The following is a 7,540-nucleotide window of genomic DNA, read 5'->3' as shown; positions in this document are numbered from 1 at the left end:
GTAGGGTAGTAGGGTTAGTAGCTTCTGTCTGGTTGTGTAGGTACTGAGGGTAGTAGGGTTAGTAGCTTCTGTCTGGTTGTGTAGGTACTGAGGGTAGTAGGGTTAGTATCTTCTGTCTGGTTGTGTAGGTACTGAGGGTAGTAGGGTTAGTAGCTTCTGTCTGGTTGTGTAGGTACTGAAGGTAGTAGGGTTAGTAGCTTCTGTCTGATTGTGTAGGTACTGAAGGTAGTAGGGTTAGTATCTTCTGTCTGGTTGTGTAGGTACTGAGGGTAGTAGGGTTAGTAGTATCTGTCTGATTGTGTAGGTACTGAGGGTAGTAGGGTTAGTATCTTCTGTCTGGTTGTGTAGGTACTGAGGGTAGTAGGGTTAGTATCTTCTGTCTGGTTGTGTAGGTACTGAGGGTAGTAGGGTTAGTATCTTCTGTCTGGTTGTGTAGGTACTGAGGGTAGTAGGGTTAGTATCTTCTGTCTGGTTGTGTAGGTACTGAGGGTAGTAGGGTTAGTAGTGTCTGTCTGATTGTGTAGTTACTAGGGCTGACCTTCGAAGCATTTTTTGGCAATCGAAGCTTCGGGGCCGAGCTTCGATTTTAATTCGAAGCTTCGAGAAAAAGTAATTATAGTATTAAAGTAATTATAATATATATATTTTTTTATCTTATGTTGTGGGACTTGTACAGCACTTTGGTAAACTTTGTTGTTTTTAAATGTGCTCTATAAATATAGTGGATTGGATTAATTAATTAAGTAGCCCCTTTCGTGACTGTGACGCAGCCAACAAGGTTTCACTCGGCTGCGCTGCCTGGGTGCAGTGGGGCTGCTCTCACAGCCAACGACATGACATTACATAATTATGTTGCAACCTTAGTCTATCAAGCAAACAATTGTATTATATTTAATTTTGATTTATAATTATATCAGACAATGCACCTACAAAAGCAGATGATTACAATTAAATTAGCCAACTTGGTAACACATTAGTCATAGCAGCATAGGCATAGCCTTATTAATGTTTTGTGTGGCGTCGCCGTCGTGTACAACGATACTTACGTTTTTTAGGTGATTTGACAAAGTTGTTGTAGAGTTGTGAGATGCCATTTTCTTCTGGCATATCTGGCACTGGGCTTTTTGGGCATTGTCTTTGCATATTTTAAAGTGTAACCACACGTCTGATGACTTCTTCGTCGACATGTCTGCTGCACATGTGCTTGTTGTTTTCAACACAGATAATCTCCACGTGCTTGTTGTAGAGAGGTGGAGTCGAGGCGCCGCTTACTTTCGTTTCATTGGAATGGAGGCGCAAGATTTTGGAGGCAAAAAAAAATATATATTATTATTTCTTTTTACTTCGATTACTTTTTTTATGTTCGCAGCTTGTGCCATCGAACGAAGCTTTGAAGTATTTAAGACAGCCCTAGTAGTTACTGAGGGTAGTAGGGTTAGTAGCCTCTGGCTGGGTACCGAGGGTAGTAGGGTTAGTAGCTTCTGTCTGATTGTGTAGGTACTGAGGGTAGCTCTGAGCGCCTGGATACTGGACTTTCTGAGCGAAAGGCCCCAGGCGGTCCGGGTGGGGGGTCAGACCTCCAACACCATCACCCTGAGCATTGGGTCCCCCCAGGGCTCTGTTCTGAGCCCCCTGCTGTACTCACTATACACACACGACTGTGTGGCCAAGTTCAGCTCCAACTCCATAGTGAAGTTTGCGGACGACACAGTGGTGGTGGGGCTGATCTCGGACAATGACGAGAAGGCCTACCGGGAGGAGGTTGAGGTACTGGAACGCTGGTGCCAGGACAACAGCCTCCTCCTGAACATTGGTAAAACCAAGGAGCTGATCGTGGATTTTAGGAGGAGACAGCAGGAGACACACACACCACTGAGGATAAACGGGGCTACCGTGGACAGGGTGAGCAGCTTCAAGTACCTGGGGGTCCACATCTCAGAGGACCTGACATGGACAACACACATAGACTCAGTCGTAAAAAAGGCGAAGCAGCGCCTCTACGAAGCAAGGCCATCAGAGCCTTGAACACTGAACTCTCCACGCACAAGCACACATGAGCACACACACAACACACACACTGTACACGCTCACACACTAGCAGCCACTTTAACATGAGCACACACACACTCATGCTGCACACGCTCACACTTATGGACACTTTACAGAAGGAAAGGTCACTTTAAGAATAGTATAGCTTGAGATTGTAAAATATAGCATTGTATAGCAGTGTACATAAAGACCCAGTGCATCATCCGTAGTTAAAGGATAACTCCACTATTTTGGGAAATTAGCTTATTTAACATCTTCCCTGGAGTTAGACAAGAAGATGCATACCTTTTTTGTCTCTGTGCGTGCATTTTAGCTTTGGGAATAGATGCTCCGTTAGCATAGCTTAGCTTCATCACTGGAAGTGAGGCAGGACAGTAGCCTTACAGTCAGGGGAGGAAACTAACTTTTTGGCTTACCAGCCAACTGGCGAGTATCTGATTTTTTTTACCAGCCAAACAGATTTTTTACCAGACAAAAAAAATCGCTAATTGTGATAATTACTTCTTTGTATGTCAAGCCGTGTCAATGTTGTGTATGCATCTGGGTAGGCACACTGTGCCTTTAAGACAGCACGGTGGTCTTACGACAGTGCTGTGAAGTACCGTCAAGTGTTGTGGTAACGTCAGTTGGGTTGGTGTGCTGTTGTGCACAGTGCACTGGTTGAGCTAGCCCCTTTCGTGACTGCGATGTGCAAGTCAGGGGCTTTTGAGCATGAAATAAAATGTCTAACCTTACGTCGTAGTCCGGTGCTTTTTTGGAAACATTATAGTCATAACAGATACACCTAGCTGGCTGCTTTGAGCACACAGGGCTAACGTTAGCTAGCAAGCAGCTATAGCTAAAACGCTAACTAGAAGCTAACCACTGTATACAGTTCCAGTAGACTAACATTACACCTCTGTGATTTAAATGTGTCCTTAGTAACTTATACTCGAGGGTTGTACTAGGGTTGGATGCAGTTCCCCGTTGGTCAGTCTGTCTGTTTTCCATCTTCTGCTGTGTTTAACGTTATCTGTTTGCGAGTGCTCCTGATGGCTAGCCTAGTACCGCGGGACTTTTATTATTATATGTCCGCGGGTTGGCCAGTACTGCGCAAACGTTTATTAAACATTATATGTCCGCGGGTGGTCTTGTGCAGTGCTCTCGTGGCACTGTCAACTAAAGCGAACACTCAGAAGACGCGCACCGTTTGCCAGTGCAGTGATTGCAGAATGTTTTATTTTTTTGTATACTCGCCAGCAGGGGAGGAAACTAACTTTTTGGCTTACCAGCCAACTGGCGGGTATCTGATTTTTTTTACCAGCCAAACGTAAAAAATACCAGCATTTGGCCAGTAAAGTGGCCTAATTTCCTCCCCTGCTTACAGTGCCTTACAGTGTATTGCAAGGTCTGACATTGACCAAACTTGATATGCATGACCTTGGTGGGCTCTAGGTCAACTCCTGAAAAGGGGGTCAATGTCAGACTTTGCAATCAAAAGTTAGGGGGCTAATAACCCTTGCCATAATTTCAGTGCGCCCCTAACTTTTGATTGCAAGGTCTGACATTGACCCCCTTTTCAGGAGTTGACCTAGAGCCCACCAAGGTCATGCATATCAAGTTTGGTCAATGTCGGACCTTGCAATACACTGTAAGGCACTGTAAGGCTACTGTCCTGCCTCACTTCCAGTGATGAAGCTAAGCTATGCTAACGGAGCATCTATTCCCAAAGCTAAAATGCACGCACAGAGACAAAAAAGGTATGCATCTTCTTGTCTAACTCCAGGGAAGATGTTAAATAAGCTAATTTCCCAAAATAGTGGAGTTATCCTTTAACAGTGTACTGCACTACCACAGCACCTAGCATGTCCTACCATGCTCTGTAAATAACTCATGTACAGATACCGATATGCCTACTTTGTTTACTTGTTTATGTCGCTCTATTGGTTGGACTCTTATTATTATTACTTGTATTATGCACATCGTTGCGGGCGAGACCCCCCGCATTTCAATTTATACCTGTATGCCGTGACAAATAAAACTCTTGTATCTTGTCTTGTATCTTGTATGGTTAGTAGCTTCTGTCTGATTGTGTGTAGGTACTGAGGGTAGTAGGGTTAGTAGCTTCTGTCTGGTTGTGTGTAGGTGCTGAGGGTAGTAGGGTTTAGGCTTGGGCGGTATGACGGTATTAAGGTATACCGGGGTATTTAGAGATACCGACGGTATTGAAAATCAATACCGTCCGTCACCGTCAAAATCACAGATGCGCTTCAGTTTCTATAACAGTGAAACAGAGTTTTGAGTGTAGTGCACACACGCGCCAGCAGAGGGCGAGACCGCTCTAGTGGAGCGAGTGGGTCACAACGGTGTTCACGTTTTACGGTAATGTTGCGACAGTGCTGTGGAAATACCGTAAAGCGTTGTGACGAGAGTTGGTGTGTGTTGTTGTCGAGTGGTGCACTGGTGGAGCAAGCAAATAATCCGTCTCTTATTATATGTGAACTAAAGAGTACAAGGTTTACACAACAGCCCCCACCCGCCTTTTTATTGTATTTGTACCGTCCTGTACTATCCGCTGTCAGCTGTTTATCTCTCTCTGTGAGCTACTGAGCTTGAATAACTAGCGTTAGCTCACGTTAACTAGCGTTAGCTCTGCGGCTAATCTTAGATTACCCTGAACTAAATCAATGACTAGGTTATAAAGCATTCGAGTAGTTTTCACTGCACATAGAAGTAGCCAAACAACGGGAGCATTTCGGGAGCATACCAAAACCCAGGCAATTTCTAGCCCTTAAGGAATCAAATAGTCTGCCATGGCTAGATGCTAACGCTAAAACGGTGCAGGCTTCTACCGGTGCGGGACTACCATTCTGAGAGCTGACGATTATTTGTTTACTTGGTAACTCGGGTTGGGTTGCCCCTCCCCCCCGCTGATGAATGAAAGTCATACCGTCATAATACCGTGCACCGGGGTATTAGGCAATCAAGGTATAACGGTATGAAAAAAGTCATACCGCCCAAGCCTAGTAGGGTTAGTAACCTCTGTCTGGTTGTATAGGTACTGAGGGTAGTAGCTTATGTCTGATTGTGTAGGTAGTAGGTACTGAGGGTAGGAGGGTTAGTACCCTCTGTCTGGTTGTGTAGGTACTGAGGGATTTCAGACACGGTGTGCAGGCAAACAGAGAGACGGACTAATAGAGATAAAGCAGTTAAATCAAACAACTATTCAAGCCTGATTCTTTAGGAAATTATTTAATGTAGTATTGAATCCCTTTACATCAGGCATAAAGATGTGTCATATCTGAAGTGTGTCTAAATATAATTTTGCCAGATGACATTTACACCGGGAATGAATGTATAATTCAGGTTATATTCCACCTAAACATTACTTACATTATGTAAATAAAGATTGTTTCAGACATAAAGCATATTCCAGTACCATGAGTGAATACAGTTCTAACATGGAGTCGCTCCCCAGCCCTGAGAGTGTTGTTGTCCTGCTTTACTGTTGAGCCACAGCAAGATATCTCAACTGAGGAGCAGATTGTGGTTTCTCTGGTCATGTTTCTACAGCAGGTTGTTGTTTCTCTGGTCATGTTTCTACAGCAGGTTGTTGTTTCTCTGGTCATGTTTCTACAGCAGGTTGTTGTTTCTCTGGTCATGTTTCTACAGCAAGTTGTTGTTTCTCTGGTCATGTTTCTACAGCAGGTTATTGTTTCTCTGGTCATGTTTCTACAGCAGGTTGTTGTTTCTCTGGTCATGTTTCTACAGCAGCAGGTTGTTGTTTCTCTGGTCATGTTTCTACAGCAGCAGGTTATTGTTTCTCTGGTCATGTTTCTACAGCAGCAGGTTGTTGTTTCTCTGGTCATGTTTCTACAGCAGGTTATTGTTTCTCTGGTCATGTTTCTACAGCAGCAGGTTATTGTTTCTCTGGTCATGTTTCTACAGCAGCAGGTTGTTGTTTCTCTGGTCATGTTTCTACAGCAGCAGGTTGTTGTTTCTCTGGTCATGTTTCTACAGCAGCAGGTTGTTGTTTCTCTGGTCATGTTTCTACAGCAGGTTATTGTTTCTCTGGTCATGTTTCTACAGCAGGTTGTTGTTTCTCTGGTCATGTTTCTACAGCAGGTTGTTGTTTCTCTGGTCATGTTTCTACAGCAGGTTGTTGTTTCTCTGGTCATGTTTCTACAGCAGGTTGTTTCTCTGGTCATGTTTCTACAGCAGGTTGTTGTTTCTCTGGTCATGTTTCTACAGCAGGTTGTTGTTTCTCTGGTCATGTTTCTACAGCAGGTTGTTGTTTCTCTGGTCATGTTTCTACAGCAGGTTGTTGTTTCTCTGGTCATGTTTCTACAGCAGGTTGTTGTTTCTCTGGTCATGTTTCTACAGCAGGTTATTGTTTCTCTGGTCATGTTTCTACAGCAGCAGGTTATTGTTTCTCTGGTCATGTTTCTACAGCAGCAGGTTATTGTTTCTCTGGTCATGTTTCTACAGCAGCAGGTTATTGTTTCTCTGGTCATGTTTCTACAGCAGGTTATTGTTTCTCTGGTCATGTTTCTACAGCAGGTTGTTGTTTCTCTGGTCATGTTTCTACAGCAGGTTGTTGTTTCTCTGGTCATGTTTCTACAGCAGGTTGTTGTTTCTCTGGTCATGTTTCTACAGCAGGTTGTTGTTTCTCTGGTCATGTTTCTACAGCAGCAGGTTGTTGTTTCTCTGGTCATGTTTCTACAGCAGGTTGTTGTTTCTCTGGTCATGTTTCTACAGCAGGTTGTTGTTTCTCTGGTCATGTTTCTACAGCAGGTTATTGTTTCTCTGGTCATGTTTCTACAGCAGCAGGTTATTGTTTCTCTGGTCATGTTTCTACAGCAGGTTATTGTTTCTCTGGTCATGTTTCTACAGCAGCAGGTTATTGTTTCTCTGGTCATGTTTCTACAGCAGGTTATTGTTTCTCTGGTCATGTTTCTACAGCAGGTTGTTGTTTCTCTGGTCATGTTTCTACAGCAGGTTGTTGTTTCTCTGGTCATGTTTCTACAGCAGGTTGTTGTTTCTCTGGTCATGTTTCTACAGCAGCAGGTTGTTGTTTCTCTGGTCATGTTTCTACAGCAGGTTGTTGTTTCTCTGGTCATGTTTCTACAGCAGCAGGTTGTTGTTTCTCTGGTCATGTTTCTACAGCAGCAGGTTGTTGTTTCTCTGGTCATGTTTCTACAGCAGGTTGTGGTTTCTCTGGTCATGTTTCTACAGCAGGTTGTTGTTTCTCTGGTCATGTTTCTACAGCAGGTTATTGTTTCTCTGGTCATGTTTCTACAGCAGGTTGTTGTTTCTCTGGTCATGTTTCTACAGCAGGTTATTGTTTCTCTGGTCATGTTTCTACAGCAGGTTGTTGTTTCTCTGGTCATGTTTCTACAGCAGGTTGTTGTTTCTCTGGTCATGTTTCTACAGCAGGTTGTTGTTTCTCTGGTCATGTTTCTACAGCAGGTTGTTGTTTCTCTGGTCATGTTTCTACAGCAGGTTGTTGTTT

General features: G+C 43.8%; 1 protein-coding gene across 1 annotated transcript in view; it reads left to right on the top strand.

Annotated features, from left to right (window-relative positions):
• Nucleotides 1-7,540, top strand: part of trappc12 (trafficking protein particle complex subunit 12) — a 79,649-nt gene that overhangs the window by 55,855 nt on the left and 16,254 nt on the right. The gene's annotated exons all lie outside the window — the stretch shown is intronic.

This window comes from Notolepis coatsorum, assembly GCF_963971535.1.
Source record: "Notolepis coatsorum genome assembly, chromosome: 2".
In the NCBI taxonomy this organism is placed as follows: Eukaryota; Metazoa; Chordata; class Actinopteri; order Aulopiformes; family Paralepididae; genus Notolepis; species Notolepis coatsorum.
Note: the sequence above shows the minus strand (reverse complement) of the source record. Positions and strands in the feature narration are given on the sequence as shown.